This window comes from Strix uralensis, chromosome 1, assembly GCF_047716275.1.
Source record: "Strix uralensis isolate ZFMK-TIS-50842 chromosome 1, bStrUra1, whole genome shotgun sequence".
Taxonomy (NCBI): Eukaryota; Metazoa; Chordata; class Aves; order Strigiformes; family Strigidae; genus Strix; species Strix uralensis.
In genome coordinates, this window is record NC_133972.1 from 132426958 (window position 1) to 132446191 (window position 19234).

General features: G+C 37.8%; 1 protein-coding gene across 3 annotated transcripts in view; it reads right to left on the minus strand.

The window, feature by feature from the left end:
• Window positions 1-19220, minus strand: part of PLAG1 (PLAG1 zinc finger) — a 50215-nt gene extending 30995 nt beyond the window's left edge. For all 3 annotated transcript variants that reach the window (XM_074881555.1, XM_074881522.1, XM_074881547.1), the window contains exon 1: window positions 19005-19220. The gene's annotated coding sequence lies outside the window, so the exon portion shown is untranslated. The remainder of the gene's footprint in view (window positions 1-19004) is intronic.
• Window positions 19221-19234: the final 14 nt, after the last annotated feature.

Genomic DNA, 19234 nt, shown 5'->3' on the forward strand with positions numbered 1-19234 from the left:
GCACTGAAGTGGCTGGAGACACAGATGAAGCTGAACAGACTGGTAGTTACTGCCTCTTCCATTAAAAGAGGTGGAGACATGAAATGAAGTGATGAGAAGACAGAGTCAAGAAGGAAATGTACCTGTTCTTCACACGTTTCTGCAGTGGAACTCCTTGCAACAGGGTGTTTAGACACTTAAAAGAGTTTACAAAGGCTCAAGGGGTCACAGGAAGAAGTTATGGAAAAAGTCCAGTAAAGGTTAATAAATACAAACCCACCATGTCTTGTTCAGGAAGCATCTGACAAGTAAATTGTTGAAGATCAGGAGAATACTCTGGGAAAGCCGTCTCTACATGCTTGCCCTGCTCCTGCGCCTTTCACCACAGCTTTGGTTTTGTCACTGTCAGAAACAGAACACCAGGCTACAATATGCACTCAAGTGCAATTATTCTTACTAAATAAAATGCAAACATAGAATTTGATCAGCATTTATCAGGTTGATCAATAGTAGTATTTGTCATCTCAGGCCTTGCTTGGGCTGGTAAGACCTCTGATAATATTTCTCTAACTCCTGATTTGGAAGCAGGAATCCCTCTGTCAATTTACACAAGAGCTGACACTGCTGTCAGTAGGTACAAATGCTAACTCAAATCCAGCATATTTTACTATTGGCAGAATGAGTAGGATCACATTTCACCATGCTGCCAAACACTTGCCATTATAAGACACACTCCTCTACATAAGACAACTTACAACTTTGCCAAACTGCCATTGTTTGGGCTGAAATTTTCCAAGTTAGTGTCTGCTTCAGCGTTTTGTTTCTTTACTTTTTATTCATTCAAAACAGTACAGCCATTAAAAAAAAAAAAAAAGTTAACGTAAAAAAAGTTTTGTCTGTGTCAAAATATTTTGGCAGACTTTTCCTACTTTTCCATTTTCCTAGAGTTTTGAACCCCTGTCCTTTGGGATGGACACTTGAAATTAGACAGGGATAGTGGTAGAGCTGTCATTCCTGTGAACTCTACCCAAATTTGGCCAATTTCACAAGCCCTTTAGTCATTCAGAAACCAATCTTTTGAGTCAGATAACTGAATGCTGTCCTAGAGGACTCAGATTCTACTAGAGATCTCTGTGTCATTTTAATTGTATGCTACAGAAGAGGTCATTAATTTTCCAGGTCCTTGGCATGGGTCTACAAGGAGTGATTTGCAGAAATACTTAGTGCCTGCAGCTGCAGTGGAAGGCAGCGAAAGCTGCGTTCTAAACATTATGAAGACAATGGTTTTGAAAAACTCAGCATAGTAATCTCAAAACAGGTTCTCCCAAAAAATGCCACAGAAACTTGATTCTTGAAAAAACAACCCTCAGAAGAACCACAAGAGCCACTTGCTTTATTCTCACTCTGCATTTTATCCTATGCATGCACTGCAGGCTCTTCTCCTTTAGTATCAAGGTGCTTACAGTACCAGTCTCATGATGCAGGTTGGGTAAGTAGTGTCTGTCTATCACAAGAGTCATAAAGAGTGTACAAGCAGCTAGGTATTTCACGAGGGTATGGACTGTGGCTGTAGGGCAGGATTTCTCAAAGTATCCAGAGCCTGAGGCAAAACATCAAACGTGCTAGAGAGCATACCAGAACTCTGTATAAATATGTTCCATTGTCAAGATCCATGTATAAATTTCCAGCCAGCAAACTGGCTTGTGAACTTCCATCTGCGGGATACATACAGAGAACTAGCATCCCACTGGGTATTTGCCTTCAGTGATCCAGGGCCTGAAAAGTAGGATAGCATAGGAGAGCCCATGGCAATGACTGAGAGGAACATAATTTGGCTTTATGTAAATGAGGGACAGCTAAATTTACTATTTTATTCAAAAAGAGTAACGTCAGCCACTGTTGTTAAATTAACACAGAAATTAAACAGGGTGCATATATGCAACCACAAGTACTTTAACTGCTTTTTCCCCATTCCTTTCCACATGTCTCAGTTCTCCTCCCTCGAGTAACACTGTAAGCTTGTCAGGGGAAGGACAGATGCCTGCTGTGTTTTCCTTTTCAGCCTCTAGCACACTGAATCCTAAAAATGGATGCTACTTTTTTTTTTTTTTTTTTAAAGACATGAACAAAGCAACACAACTCCCAAAGCCTCCTTTAGTTCTATTTATTCTTACCCGGTCATCAGTGCTTAGAAACAAACATTCTTCCTGTCCACTGCTCTCCTGTGAAAGACCACAGTATCTATAGTTACTGGAGAAGAGTGCTTCAGTTATCTAGGCTCCAATCCTTCCCATGCTTTACTTTTCAGCTTGCCCCAGAAGGCTTGCTTTCTCAGAGGATACCAGAACCAAGATTTCTCTCCTTCCAAAGGCAGCTAACTAAAATCCTCTCATCACTGGGAAGCTCATCACTCCTTAAAAGAACCGTATACCAAGATCACATCTGAAACTGAAGAGCTAAAGAATCACTTCTGATCTACTTACAACTTCCAGCCAATTTGTCAGGCCTCCCCAGGTGCAAGGAAAGTGGTGAGACTGCAACTCTAGCTCTAAGAAATGCTGTCAGAGAGCACAGGCTCAGCTTTTTAAAAAAAGAGCCACCAACTTCCCTCAAAACATTTTTTCTTAGTTATAGATCTTCCTGTCAAAGGAAAGCATATTGGGCAGGTGGCACACACCACCACAGTAACATCGCAAAACTCTCACCAAAAGGACAGAAATAGCATCAGAAACAGCACCTAAATTTCCTTCAAAATATCCATGATTTTCTAACAGCTGTAAGAAGCAAACACCACAACAATTCGCCATCCTAAGAACAGAATGGCATGAGGGAGCAGGGGGAGGAGGACTATACCAAGCAAGAATCCTTCCTATTCCTTTCTTAAACCATGCCTGCTTACATGAGTCAATCCCACACAAACATGAGGTATTTTTGGCTGATCTTGTGGGGCTGTTTCTCCTTAACCATTTGGAAATCAAATTTATTAACAAAAATACTGTATTTTTGGCTAGAGGTAGCTTAAGAGCTTTCCTCCTTAGAATCCATGAGAAGATACTCCTCTCTTCAGTTCAGTGGAGCAGCACAAATTTGTGGCTATGAAATTTTGGGTGTAATTCTGGAAGGAACAAACAAACAAGCCAAAGTCCAAGTTCACACAAATATCCTCTCAGGACAGCTGTTTATTTTCTATAATTCTTCCAGCTGTGCAAAAGGTGCTCTAAACAAACAGAGCATGTTGCAGAAGAAAGGGAAGCAACTCAACACAACCTGCACTGCAGCAGTTCTTCTCTGGGGGCCAAGAAGTCTGAGCCCAGGAAGCTGCTGCAGCACACAACACAGGGCAGCAAGACCCAGAACCTGAAACTCTGTTGACAGATGGACATTTCTGATGGTTCATCTCAAGGAATGTGTTAAGAACAGCACACAAGAATCCACTGAAGCATTCAAGTAGTCAGAGGATCAACGTATTTTGCAGGTATATCCTCGGCCACATCTGCTAGTGCTTTATCTATAAATTGCTTACCATTACACAAATATCTCTCTGTTTCCTAGTGCTCCTATGTCACAGAGAACCATCAGACTAAGCGGTGCAGAAATAAGAACACAAACATTTTTCTTTTGCAACTGATGAGTAATATGTGACTCAAAAATGATGAAAGCAGAGCAGAAAAGCAATCTAGTATCGGAAAATGGCACATTAAAAAAAAGTAGTAATGAAACATTCAGGAGAGAATGAATCGAAAACAAAACCCAAACTGAATATTTCCTATAAATCAAACATTTCAAAATACTAAACAATGAGAGACTTGATTATGAAGAAATCTAAACACATGCAAAAATAAAACAGCCAGATCAAAAGATGTTTTGAAGTATTAAAATGATGGTTGACTTTGAGAAGGTAGTTTTCCGATGCACTGACAATTCTGGACAACCTTATTTTATGCTCTCCATTTTTTATTAGAGATATAAAGGAAAACTGTTGTTGAGGAAAACTGCACAAACTTGGAATAATCATGAAAGAGGAACAAGATGGGAAACAAGTCATTGCTGGACAGGAAAAGAGAGAAAGCAGAAATCCAGAAAACCTGAGGCAGAATAACAAACAGTTTCGTCTTTCTGAGGGCAGTGGGACACAGTGATGATGGCTAGGAACACACACTCTTCTGGTCCTCTTTTATTATAAGGAATGGTCTTGACCTCTTGTCTGTCTTGGCTTTTTAAATAAAAGCTCCTCCGGTAAATACATTCTCATCTTTAAAACATAATTATGGTCTGAAAGTTGACACTAAAAATAGCACTAAGAAGCTTCATATTCATGTCTTCTTGATTTCTGTATCAATTTACTTGATTGCAACAGTCAAGCATATGCCCTCTGGTCCTCAAGCCTGAAAGGAGTTCTTATGAGGGTTAGTCCTAAAGAGGTGTTTGACAGAGTGACACTTTTGAATTTAAATCCACAAATAATAGTTGAAATATCAATTTGTAACTGTAAATACACATATATAAAGGACAAAGCATTCACAAACGTTTAGCAACTTACTTAAGAAAAGCAAGTATCTGAGTAAAAAAAAAAAATTAGATTAGGGAAGCATAAGAAAAAAATAAAAAGAATACATATTCCACTAATCCATACTGGCATGCCAGGAAAACTTAAAGACAATTTGGAACAAACTTCACAAATTCTTACAATTAGGAAATACATGAGGAATAACATCATGAATAAGACTTCAAATTAGCAAGTGACCAAGAAGTATACGCTTTGCCAATTTCAGTTCAAATCAAAATACTTCATGATACAAGCACATTTTTAGTACTTTTAGAAATACATGAGTTCTTTGGAATAAGATTCTTCACTCACTAACATTCTCGTTTTTTTCCTGTAGTGTCAGAAACAGCCATTTCAAGATGATTTTTGCAAATCTGCAAACTGAAAGAGACAATTACCATGTAATCTCATATGAAATTAAAGTATTTTAAAAAAGGATAAAAATCTTTTAAATATGGATCTTGGAAAAGTTTTTCGTTTTTTTCTTCACTTTAACGACTGTCGGAAATAACTACTGCACTAACCTGATGACACACTTATTTACTATATTCTCTTATGCCCGTTTTTCAGTTGTTGGCAGTAATACAACTTCATTTAGCAATAGCTTGGACCCCTCAGTAAGGGAATATGTGTATAGTAGCTCTCTAATCTTGCTGCCCAGCTGCTAAGACAGTCACATGAGTCACTTGCTGCCTTTAGAGCAACACACACCACTTGCTGAATTTAGAGACATTCTCTGTTTCTGCACTGGCCATACATATAAATTGAGTAATACCCTATCCTAATCACACACAAAACTCTCTAGGTGTTGTTGTTGTGCTTTTTAATTTAAACTAGTGAGTCAAAGAACATGTCTTTTACCAATGCAGTTAACAACTCAGCTCCACAAAGTGATTTATATACCTGTTTTCAGCATTATCGTTTTCACTCCAGTTAGGCTAACTTCAGGAAATCAGTTCAAATGTAGGTAATTTCATCTAATTGTTCAGTGAAAATCCAGCCCTGGAAGAATGAATAACTCTATCTGCCAGGACAATTCAGTCTACAGCTTCCGAACAAAACACTCTGCAACAACCCATTCCTTACCAGGACTTTAAACTGTGACTGTCTGGAACACCACCTTATTCAACAGTCTATTTAAAAACAATTTACATGAAGACTGGCATAGTTACTTCCATGCAGCACTTCAGTCTACTGATACATAAAACTCCTTGTTGAAAATATTTATTAACATCATCTATAGGCACTACGTAGGAAGTACTATCACATACAAATAGTACACAGCCTTACAGCAAGACACCGTGCGGATAATCTTCTTTGGACTGTCACTGCATCCTCAGTGTAGGCCCTGTGATGTTTCACTTTATATCACATACTACCTTCTTTCCCATATTCTCCCTGTGTCTCATCATGGCACTGTTCTTTGCAGATGGTTGTACATGGGAGCAATCAACAATACAATGTATTATGCTCTGGTCGTATGTGTTCATAGACTACCAGCATAACAAAAACCCCACAGAATCATACTTCAAGGTACAGGACTAACGTCTCCAAACCCGAGGAGTCTTTTAGATTACGTGAAACACACTTCTCCAGTTCAAAAATATATTGGCCCAAATTGCAAAAGGTGTTTTAGTGTGCCTAAAAAGACAGCAGTGTGTCAAACTGTACCTAACTCTATCAGTTTCAAGTATGGCCAAGCTTGCCTTAAAATGGTCTTTACAGACTTCTTGCCAGTAGGAAATCACAGCAGTGTCCCAACTCGCCAGTCGAGCAGCAGCACATTTTCAAGTTAAATACTCTAATCTGTCAGATAACATTAAATTGGGCTCCATAACTAACCAGAATAGAGTATCAAGTAGAAACAACTAACTCAACTTTCCACTCATGTTGTACCATTTTGAATTAGTATTTGTAAAAGTAAATGAAAATGGTTATTTCTAAGCCATTTCAGCAAACTTTACACTGTAATTCAACTAAATACAAGCAAATCCCTGGTATTGGTATTTAATAGCTAAAAAATTCTAGTCACTGATGTACACAGTGGCAGTCAATCTACAGTCAAATTTCAGACTAACACACACATATCTTCTGTGTTTACAAGTAACACAGAAGATTTCTGAAGTCAAAAGATAAGGCAGAACTATATTTTTCTGTTGTATTTTTTGCAGTTCATAGAATTCTCTGCCAAGTCAGTATTTTCCACATTTGTATGACTCTTTACACAGCAACAGTATACAATTACAAAAATTGAATGAGGAAAATGCAATTTCAGAAAACAAAGTGGCACAGGAACATGGGGGAAGATTAGCAATTGAAACTACTAATCCAGATGAATCTCAGAGTCTCCAATCCAGCTGGCATAAATTCTCATTATCCTTGACTCTCTCTTTCCCATAATCAGAATAGCTTTCCATTCAGGTATATGACTATCACAACATAATATTCTACATCAAAATTAGGAATCGCTACCCCCCACCCTGAGAAAAGGTTTTTGCATATGCCGTTTCTAATCAACAATTTGTCTCGAATAACCAGAATGCCTTAAAGCAGGCCAAACCACGCTGACATATAAAACAATTCTTGGAAAAAAGGCTGCAATTTGATAATGCACGTATTATACATTCTATTAAAGAAGCCTCTCTCCTTAAGAATTCAAGTTTATGAGTATATTTCTGTGATAACCTGAAACCTTTCAGATGGACTCTAGTAAGAGGTAGCTGCCTGGAATAAAAACCTTGCCTACAGAATGATGTATGATGGCTTAGTGGATTAGCATGTTAAAAGCATAATCTCTTTTGACACAGCTATTTTTAAGTGGTCTTAAAAAAAAGTATAAAATGTTAATTCTGTTTTCCAATAAACATAACTTTTGATCTGCTGAGTCAGAGGTGTTATGCACAATAATCACAGCAGGAGTACAATGCTATTTGCATTTGTTTGGAAGAAAAAGCATGAGCACAATTCCATGCAAATAACAAGAAAAAAAAAAGTCACAGAGCACAATTCAATCAGAGGGAAATACATCAGAGAGAAACAGTAATTCTGACAACAAAACACTTCTTTTCTTAGGTACAGCCCACATTACTAGAAAGTCAACTCCAAAGCCATGTAACATTTACATTCAGGTTTTATAATACATACTTCCCACACTGGACTTAAATACTGTGTGCTACTGTCAGTACCATATCACTTTTCTATATATCGCTTTTCATTCTGAATTCAAACCCACAAAATCAACAAACTCACTAACCTTAGAAAGCACTTTATCATGCACTATCTGAATGTGGTAGAAGGGCTCTGTGTTTGTACAGCTCCCAGAAATAATCATGTCAGAGTTCTGAATACCTATGTATGTCTAGGTACCTAACCTTTTTACCTCAAGAAAAAGTTATGGATGTACATGGACTCAGTGTAAAGTTTTCTTTGCTTTGATCAAATTCTGATGGTTTTGTTACTGAAAACCTCATTCTTCTAAATGTACGTTATGTATTATCTTCATAAATATATCAATATAACACACATTCCCTCACTGAGAGATCCAAGATATTGCTAAATAAATCTCCCACGACATCTAAGGATTATTTACTTGGTTGAAAAATATCATCAGAGTAGTATAGTAGTTATTTGTCTTTGCTTTCAACACAGTTACATATTTTTCAAAGATCTTTAGTAAAAGGATTTTTGTCCTTTTCAAACACTCTTAACTTCATATGTGGTTACTTTTAATTGCCCTTTCAAGTTGACAGACTTGTAAAAATCGTCCTGAAGTATCCATTTCTGATAAAAATGAAAATGTCAGTAAGTGAAGAAGTACGTTATTCCAAATAATTAATTTATTTGTAAATGCCAGAGTAAAGCAGTTCCCTGTTCAGACGGTAGAAAGAGACCGATCCTTCACTGCAGGTCCTTCCTTCCACATTCAGGACATTGCAGTTTCATCATTAAGCAGTATCCCCTGCTGAGAAGCACATGACTCTACTGTTCCATGATGTACCCTCTATGACCACCAGTTTCCGAATGATGCTAAAAAAAAAATACTGGTTTTAGCTTTTAGCTTTTCATGAGTGCCACCTGAAACAATCTCAAAAGCATGTTACAATAAAAAAAAACAGATGGGGAAATACCAGTTGCTCCCTGAGAAATATTTCAACTTTAACATAGACCTCTCATTCTGACACAGGCTTAAAATGTTAACATTACAGACTATACAGTTACTACTGTACATTTACTAATGACCTACCTAGAATTTGAAAGATGGAAATGATGGTATTTGGAAAGCATAAAGTAGAGGCTGAGTATCTTGAAGGTCACAGTGAAAAAAATTGTCAGCATCCAACTGGACTTTAATGAGCTTTGCCAAAGGAACCTAGGACATGCATTTTTATTGACTGTTTGTTCAATTTAATTTGTTTTGATTTATAGCAAAGCACTGTTGAAGAAGCCAAGGAAACTATCAAATAATCTGGTCCAGATCAGGCAGAAAAAAAAAAGTCTCCCTCCCATCTACAAGTTCTGTAGTTCAGGCCATTTAATAACTTTGCCAGCCACTGCAACATACTCAAAAAAATATCAAGAAACAGATTTCCTAAACAACTGATGAATGCAACAAGTGGAGGTGAAGAGAGCATAAACTTATCTCCACATAACCAGTCTAAAAATTCACAAAGCAAGAAGACAGAATACTTACTCTTGAGGCCTGAGCTCTGCCATGCACAGGAGGGAGTATATGTATTTTTGACTACATATGCTCTCAGCTGTACTCCCAAACACAAAATCACATCATGAGTTTAAGTAACAGTTCATTCTTAAGAGGGATACAACTACATTATGATCTCCATCCATTAGACCTCCTAATCTTCCTACAAGGGCCTAAGTTACAAAAAGTTAGGAGATAGCAGGTAGGTAGGTAATCTTCAGAGCACTGCTGGCAGAAAAAGGGGTGGCAAATTTTTACATATATTTCAGAAGGAAGAATTAACAAACCAGTTAAGCTGTCTTCTTCAAACTATGAGTCTTACTATTTCAATGAAACAAATGCAATTTCAGTACTACTTCACATAATTACAGAGCGCTTGCAACCTGACATCAAATTTCTGCCAGCTGTTAAGCTTTTTTGTTAAGCTACTCACATAAAACCTTTATGCTAAAACTACCACCAAATATCAAACCATCTCCTTTACGGTAGAAGTCGGATGCTTAGCAGAAAAGACCTTCAACCACAGTTTAGTAACTAACACTATAACAGGAATAGGGGAGGTTCAGGGCATCCAGAAAGTCTTTTAAGGGTTTGCTCAGAGTTGAGAGACTCTACGGCTTGATTCCTGATGAAAACTGGAACAAACAGCACAATACTCAAGGACTTATTCAGACAAAGTCTTTAGGGAATTCAATCTGCCTAATGAAGAACTGTGCAGTTCATCTCAAGATAACTGAATATATTATCAGTTTCAAGGTTGCAACATTACCATGTGACTGAAATCACAAATTCATAGGATTTAAATATCTTGAGGGACTGAGGGGCAGTGATTTAAGTCATCAGAGCCCCTTCCTGACCACACCTCCCTTTTCACTCAAGGCTGGAAGAAAGATCCAGTCTCCTTTTATATTCAATATTTTTATTCAGCAAACTACAGAAAAATAAAAAACACCTATTCAACCTCCCCACTAAAGCACCTTTCTACTACAATCGAATGAGTAACCAATGCAGTTAAAAACTGCTTAAATGCACTTTCCTTTCAGTACAAATATTTAAGTATAATGAAGAGTAACAAGTTTGTTTTACATGATGCATAGATAAAAACTGTACTAGACACTGAAATGTATTACTCAAGATGGACTTAACTTACTTGTTCTCAAATATTCTGAAGTGGTCAAGTTTTCAAAGGCAAAATAATATTATACTACAGGGGAGACCTCTAAACCCAGGTTTTTTTCCAAGAAACTTATGTCATAGTTTATCATTTCTGAAAGTGTAATCTAGATTTTTGTTTGCCTTCTACAGCAATTGATGCTAGGAGTGTGTTTGAGTATTTCTTATGAGGCATAGTGATACCAGATATTTGATTAATGCTACAAGGCTGCAAAACCTGACATCTTTCCCTCATAGGCTAGTTTAACACTCACGCAGTTTGGGACTATTCCCATCATCCAAATACCATTATGATTAAGTTTCCCATGTTACTCTACACTCCATTTTTATACTTGTAGCATCATCAGCACAAGTTAATTCCACAGGACTCTTCAGCACAATTTTTGTAGTACAGAAATTATCAATTTCAACACTTAATGGGACACAAATTCATTTTGAGAGAAGGGAAGAGTTTTAAATAAGTGAATGAACTGTTGGGTTCAGAAAAGAGTGTATCCAAAAGAAAAGGATACACTCGTGCAGCCAAGACAAAAACCCTTTAAAATTACAACTGGGAAAACATTATATTTTACAAGTAATGAGAAATTAAACAAGTTTGATATAAATATTTCATATATACTTTTTAAAGCAATTTCAACACATATTAAAATCAGCCTGAATAATTTGGATAATTAACATATTATGATTCTCGGTTAACTTTTTAAGTAACAAATAATGTAACTTTGTTGTTTGGGAATAGAGCTGATTTCATTGTACTGGTATGCTTATAACTGTTCTTAAACACCATTTAAACTAGCATGTAGCAACACCATCCTTTGACAGATGCAATAATATTTTTATTACTTTTTCTGAAACTGATTAAAATATAGCCATAAGCTATATGTTTGTGCTGGGGTATAATTAGAAGTGGTTTAGTCTAAACACAATCCCAGTATTCAAAAGAATTAAAGAAAACTGTCAAGTCACAGAGGAAAAAAAATCTACAGATTCAAATTAACTGGCATTTACTGTAATCAGCTATGTCTAAGCTCTTCTCTAATCTACATGGTTCACCGTTTCCTAGTGTCCTAAATGAAACAACAAATTATGCATGTATTGACCACAATATCTTCCAGTGAACAAAATATGCTTGACCAATGTCTGTGTTTAGCTTTTAAAAAGAGCACAAAACCCTGACAGGATTTTACATTTGTTTTATTTTAGTTTAATATTCACTCTTCTTAAAGCTTGTGAGGGGAAGAGCACCAGTAACTGATAACAGGTAGTTAACATCATAAATTTACACCTTTGTATTGTATCATCTTATGAAAACATAAGAATGGCTGTAGGCAATTTCTACTTTTACATATTTATATTGTATCTATACTTCTATGGGATAAATACAGTATTATTACTAAGTCTTGCATGTAGGTAGCTGTAGCAAATGCACAATTAGTATAAATGAAAATTCCACACGTGACAGTAAGAGTTTGAAGAAACTTAACATTTACAAACTTGTAAATGTTTTATTACTAATTATACAGGCTTGATTGAAATTTAATAGTAAGCTGCCAGAATCTCTCTTTCTGCCTTTTCTTCAAAAAGGTCTTCTTTTTTTTAAGAAATCCTGTATCACAACTGATTCAAAAGACATGACATTCTCCCTAAACAGCCAGATGTTTCCTTAAAATGTGTGTTATCTCTATTGCATATAAATGTAACATTCATGATAAATACATATACCATACAATAACCAGTTTTATTAGAAGTGACAAGCACTTGGGACAGTAAAATCTGATTTGCATACACAAGGTCTGTCTGCTGTTCAAACATTTAGTGTAATGAGATCTCATTAATTCAGAATCAGATGATTTGCAGGGCTATTTAGAGAACTCATGCACTAGTAAATCTGATACCCTGTAGTATACAAATACATACCTAACAAATGAAGAGGGAAGATAAGTTTTCTGACATTCTCCTTGCTTTTTGATTACTTGGTAATTCACAGTAAATGTGCACAAGACAAAATCAACCATCTACAACTTATTTCATGAGCAATACCTCAGATTTGACAGTCTCCAATGTACAACGTGACCCACAACCATAAAGAAAACTTTTAGGGTGAAAGTTAGCAATACACAGTGTAATACCAGGTAAATTACCTGCACAATACGTAAGTAAGTCAATATGCAATCTGCATGGTTAAATGATATCAAATAAAGTACTATTTACAGCAACATGGAAGAGATTATTATTAGTTATCCTAACCAGTAAAAAAACAACTTTGACAAATAATTCCCTTTAAACACTTTCTAATCTGATTTCTAGGGATATTCTCCTTTGAGAGAGGAATTTAGCACATTAAGTGCAAAAGAAGATTATAGCAATTCAGTTTACTGTAACAGACACTTTTTTTGCATTTTTCCAAGTTCCTTTACATAGTTATTTCTTAATTGCATCCGATGGCAATTCTAGGTTTTACTTTCCTGATTCCCACTTGACTTCTCAAAGCTGATTTGAGCTATTTTACTTTGGAATTTTAAGTTACTGTTGTGTGTATTATGGCCACACTTGTCTACATTCATTTGTTTTATCTATCTCACTTTTTGGTTTTATACTAGTTCAGCCTTGTTTGTTTTTCTTCTCTTTCCTTTCCTTTAAGCAAATAAAATAAAATTATGCCCACCGGGCCACATTCTACTCTCTTCATGTCCCCTTGTAAGTCTAACAAAACTGCCAGGGTTGGGCATGCGTAAAATAGCCCATCACTCTGGCCATGTATTTTAATTTGACAAGGTATCTCTACACTCTGGACAGTGAATTAGGAAAGGGACAGAAGCTGTTACAAAGAAGGCTGTAATAAAAACCGATTTATTCCTTCAACATGAGACTAACTATATAAGCTTTCCCAGTCTTCATTGTCAAGCATGTACTTAGGCAGTCATCTCAAAACCCTGCTATGTACGGTCGTTAATTTTAATGCCATGATCCTACAGTAACTGTTTACAAGACATGCGGGGTCCATTTAAATATTAACAATTTTAAGATACCCTATGAGAAGGCCCCATCCTTTATAACTGTTATCACATAACTATTTTTAAAAGCATATTATACTTTGTCAGAAATTTAAAAACCCTCTCTTAATTCTATTCATTTTTGCTAATTCATCCTTCTAAGATGAGACAATAACAGGTGAAACCTGGCACTGAAGTAGACAAAAAACACTTTAACAATCCATTCTAAATAAAAGTAAAACTGAACTTGCAGTAATGCACTTCTGTTCCATGTTAGGTTTTCGTAACTTGCGTAGTATTAGAATTTTTCGCATTTGATGTTTGCTGGACAACTGTTCATTTAAAATGCATGAGCAACTGAAATCTATTCAATTTCAGATAAAGGGTCAGTATATTCCTTGAAAAATTAAAAATAAAATATAAGCAACCATATAACTGATTACATTGAGAGCTAATCAATGTTTCACATTCAACTTACAAGTTTGCACAATTTAAAAATCAATATAAATTTAATTAAATTCTAGATGTGATTTTTTTGATTAGCAGGAAAAATACACAACTCTCTATTATCAAAATGCTCAGATAAATGCAAAAAAAAAATCCCCTACACTTCAGAAATTAAACATTTTACATTTGATCAATACAAACTGTTACTTTGTTCTAATATTTGAATAATTTTTAAATAGTTTTTTAAGGCTACCTAAACATTTGGTAATTGGTTAAAGATGCTTCACAGTTCAGTGGATAGATACTGCACATTTCTTTCAAAAGCAATGCAAGCTAAATCCTCACTAGTAGCAGATATTTGGAGAATATCTCCTTGAAAGCAAGTGCTCTATCACTTTGGTGGTGGTGGCTGCTAGCTCCTTTTAACTCTATAGTGATTTGAGAATGGTCTAATTGCTCTAACATATTTCACATTTTCCAGAATCTCTCTCCTTGGTAAACAGATAAACGTGTTCAAGAACCCTCCCAAAAGGTGTTTGCTGACAAAAACTGGTTTTAAAGATGTAAGAGGTTATAGATACAACATTTAAAAACTTATGTTTTAGACTCTGAAGTAAAACATCTCTTTTAACAAAATAACCTTGAACAGTTGCAAACAGTGGTTTATTTAGAACATGAGCAGTGCCCTCTTTAACCCATTAATTTTAAAACACATGCACTACCCTGCAAGGAGGAGACTTAAGGGCACCATTTTGACTGACTAGCTGCAGAGATGGACTACCATCAGAAGTGGCTGTGCTTTGTATGCAGTGCCTTTTGGAATTACACAAACTTTTTAGAAGTTTCTTGATTTAAATCTCAAAGTTCTACATTGGGAAACTAATTTTTCAGGATAATCACTAAATGAAAAGTATACACCAAGAGACACACTTGAACTAAGCATTCAAGAAAAGCTGAATGCATGTCAATTTAGATTCCTGTAGTTGCTTTACTGGTGTAGAATACTGTAGTTATTAACTTTTAAACATTATTGAATAGGATTGGTAAGCATCTAAGAAGGATTTTAATACATTTACAGGTCTCCAGTTTACCTACAAAAAGTAGGGTAACTTTACCAGCAACAGCCCATACTATTTGTTTCCTCAGGTGTTTTAATGTTAGAAAATCTTGGAAAAATCATACTGAATCATGTTTAGAATCAGAGCAACATATAACAGAGAAGATTATTTTAGCTCCTAAAAGGAAGCTTTGAAAGTTACTTCTATTTTTATTAAACACCACATCATCCCTATAAAGAAGAATTCAGTTTTCTACAAAAAGAGAGTAAGTTTGTAAAAAACAGTCCTAAACAACATTTATCTTCTGCTATTGTTTTCACCATCTGGATTATACCTTAAAATTAAACCCAGTTTAGAAGAGTATCAAATTCTGTGAGAACACCCTTTCCTCTTCCTCCTCCCTATGCCCTGAATTTTGTACTATGGTTGGATACACTGAATTTACTTTGTGATACATAACAGTAAGTCAAGAAAGATACTCCACAACATGTGCTTCTTCCATGTTGTTATTAGCAGTGCCTATACCTATTTTCAGCATTACAATATTAATGATTTAGAAATTCTTAATTAGGTAAAAATGTAGTAACACATAAAACTCTTCACACCGATGGTCACAGACACAGTATTTCAAGAGTTCTTAAATACTGTTCTCAGTACCATAAACTAGTTTAATAAAGTTAGTTCTGCACATCTACTACTATCTATCTACCCTGGTACATTAAAAACACCAACACATGCTCCACTGCTATTAATTGATCAAATTTATATGCATTTCAGGATAATGTTACTTCAGTCAATAAAAAGAAGATATCAGTGTAAGAAATATTTGGAAAGGAACTCTGAAGTATGAGTTCTTACTAACTATAAAAGGGATCTCTAAACCATAAAAAGACACTTTTGGAAAAATGTTCATTTTCATTCCTTTATACAAACTGATTAATCTCTCTTCCTTAATGAGTCTTTTTTTTCTAGCCTAAGAGTAGTTAATGTGATTTAATTTTCACAACTGTGAGTCACTGGAAAACTTTGAAATTTCCTCTAAAATCTCTAACCACAAGACTATCCTAGTCAACAACTACTGTACAACAGTTTCTTTGGTCACACTGGCAGAAAAGGTACAGATCATTTGAGAACACATTCTATTCAACACGGAGGGCTATCACAACTGATACACAACTCAACTCAACTTTGCTGAAATAGCCTCCCTAAAAGTTCAGTACTCCATCTTCCCCCCTGAGAACCACATACCTGTATTCAACTTTTAATCTAGAATTAAATACAAAGACTACAAAAACAAGGCATGTGCAAAGGGAACATCATAACTCCTCATAAAGATATCAAATTGCCATGTTAAGAGGCAATGCTATTTTTTTAAATAGGATATTTCACTGAAAATTAAAATACATAGGGGGTAGTTGGGACAAGCAGAGGATTTCACATCATTACAGTCAAACATTTACAAGTTAAAAATTAAGCAAAAAACTGTATCAGCCAGAACTCATGCTAAAAGCATGCATGCACACACACATGCACACATATACACGAAACTAGACCACAGTTAGGATGATTTTTCTTTTTTTAAACAAAGCCAGAGGCAATTCTTCCAAGTGATGTTATAATTACACAGCTAAGGTGTACTTATAAAAAGCCCCTACTTTGGCCAATTAAAACCTATAGTTATTTTCACTATTTTCAAAACCTTTTGGGACTGTTCAGAAGATTTAAATATAGAACAAGCTCTACAATACTTTTCAACAAACTCAGGTGTCGCCAACAAAACTGAATTTATTCTAAGTACAAATAAAGCACTCCACAACATCTACAAAATGTCTGTGAAACTGCCCTATGCACACAGGTCTCCTCCCAGGGAATTCATAACTAGCGGAACAGCACTAGATTTTAGTATTAAACAACTTAAGACTATTTCATTTCTGCAACACCCATTCCAAAAAAACGCTCTCCAAAACACAGCATTTTAATTAACACACCAAGAAAACTCCCCTGAAGACCTGCTACACACAAAAGAACTGCTTTGATCCAAACGAATCTGCACGTTTTCCCTTATTATCCTGCCTTAACTTATCAGACCAGGGCCGATTTGATACCTTTCCACTAAAAAAAAAAAACAACGAACCATCCCTCTGCTATGGGCAGAGGTGCTGCAGAGGTGCTGATAACCCTACAAAAAGAGAAGCTGTCTCTTTAAAATGCCCTGCTATGTCCCTGATCCCACGTGGAACCAACATCAGCAGCACTTTCGCATTAACTTCAATGTGAGGCGAGATGAGGCATCATTATTTTATATAAATAAAACGAGGAAACTGTAGAATACATTCTTTGTAGGAGACAAACAGGTGAACTGAACGTGCCAGGGAAATCAGCAATCACCCGCAGAAGAGGTGCCCTGCCCCTGAGCCCTCTCTGCTTTCCCTGTGGAGCATTACCTCAACCCCACACTACTCTGAAGAATCCAGTTTAAATAGAGGAGGGAGCCACCAGGAAAACTTGAAATTCAAAGGGAACGAAAATGCACTTTATAAACCGGAAAGGTTTACTCTTTGCCTCACACATCCTAATTAGATCAGGAAAGTGACACTACAAAGGCATTACATTCCGGTCCGAAAAAAAAAAAAAAAAAAAAAAAGAAAAAAAAAAAAAGGACAGAGGAAAAGAAAGGAGCCCCCATCTCCCCAAACCCCCCCAACATACAAAAAAGCATTTAAAAAGGAAGTTATAAAGCAGCACATACAGCATTTATCTTATCTAGGATCACTCCACATAACCCCCAAGTTATGCACTTTCTGCACTATCATCTCCCCCTACCTCTCTCTCCTGAAAGGGATTTTCACGTTTTCTCATTGTCGGTGGCGAGTTATAAGAGGCTTTTGCCTTTCCAAAGAATTCATCAACAAAAAAAAATAATAAATATTAACTCCTTGCTCCCTGAAACCTTAAAACGGCCTCGGGAAGACACGGGTTTTATTCTGTTACCTTGAGGAAGAAAAGGGGGAGCAGCCCCGATTTTTAGGTATTTTTTGGCATTTTTTTCTGATTTTTATTTTGTTATATGCCTCAGTTCTCCCTCCATTTTGGTTGTTTATGATACTGACAACAAGCTGTCCCTGCTCTCTCTCTCTCTCTCTCTCTCCGGATCTCTCCTGCTTTCAGTTAGCAAACCCCCCTCCCCAATGCAACACGACTCAGCACTTACTTGGGTTCACACTTTTCTCTAAACACACACCGATGGGGAAGGGAAAAGCTTCTGGGCCACTCGGAGGGGGAGAGCAGGCAAATTCGTTTCTTTATTACGAAAAAAAAAACTTTTGTCCAAAAAACGACGGGAAAGGGGGGTCGAGTGCCCCAAAGTCACTCCGGATCCCCCCAAAGACGCAGCCGCCAGGTCCGGGGGACACCCCACGGGTAGCCGGGTCCACGGGGGAAATTTCTGTGCGAAATTCGGCCGGTTTGAGGCGGGGGGCGAATTTATATTAATTTTTTCCCTCATTTTTCGGCACCGCGGTCTCTAATGTCTTCCGCTCCCTCTCGCCGCTCTCGCCGCTGTCACTGCATTCACAGCACAGGCTCCGGAGAGGCGAGGAGGGGAGGGGGCGGCCGCGCAGCTCCCGCTCCTGCCCCTGCCCCGCGCCGCCGCTGCGGCCCCGGCCCCGGCCCGCCGCGGGGGTCGGCGGCGGGCACCCCGCGCCCTCCTGCCGTCCCCCGGGCAGCCCGCTGCCTCGCCCGCTCGCTCGCGAACCAACATAGCGCCGCGGGGAGGGAGGGGAGGAGTGGAGGAAACTCCTGAGAGAGGTTTTTCTGAAAATCATCTCCTTCTCCCTGCGAGGGAGGGGAAGGGGGGGGCACCGCTCGCCTCGCCTCCCCTCCCCTGCTTTGCCCCTCCGGGGGGGTCCGACGCGGGGCGGTGGGGGGCTGCGGGAGATGGGGGGAGAGGGATGGAAGGGAGGGATGGTTAACACAAACTTTTCCTCACTGCTCGCTGCTCCTCTCTCCTCTCCCCCCTCCTTCTCCTCCTCCCCCTTCATAATTTAAATAACCCTGATATTTCCCTGCTAAACCCCGGCGCCTGCCCCCCAAACCCGCAGCAGACTCACCGCGGGAGCCTCAGCATCCCCTCTGCGCCCCGTTTCCACCCTTTACAGTGTTCTCCGATTTTTCTGTAATTTTTTCCCCATATTTCGGGCTGGACGCGGCGGGCCTGGAAATTGTTTGCTTTCCCGTCTTTCCAGCAGCCATTGTAGTGTATGCGCTGCGGTGCAGCCCAGCCTGCCGCACACGCCGCGCCCACACCGCCCGCCGCCCACACGCACCGCGGGTTGGACGC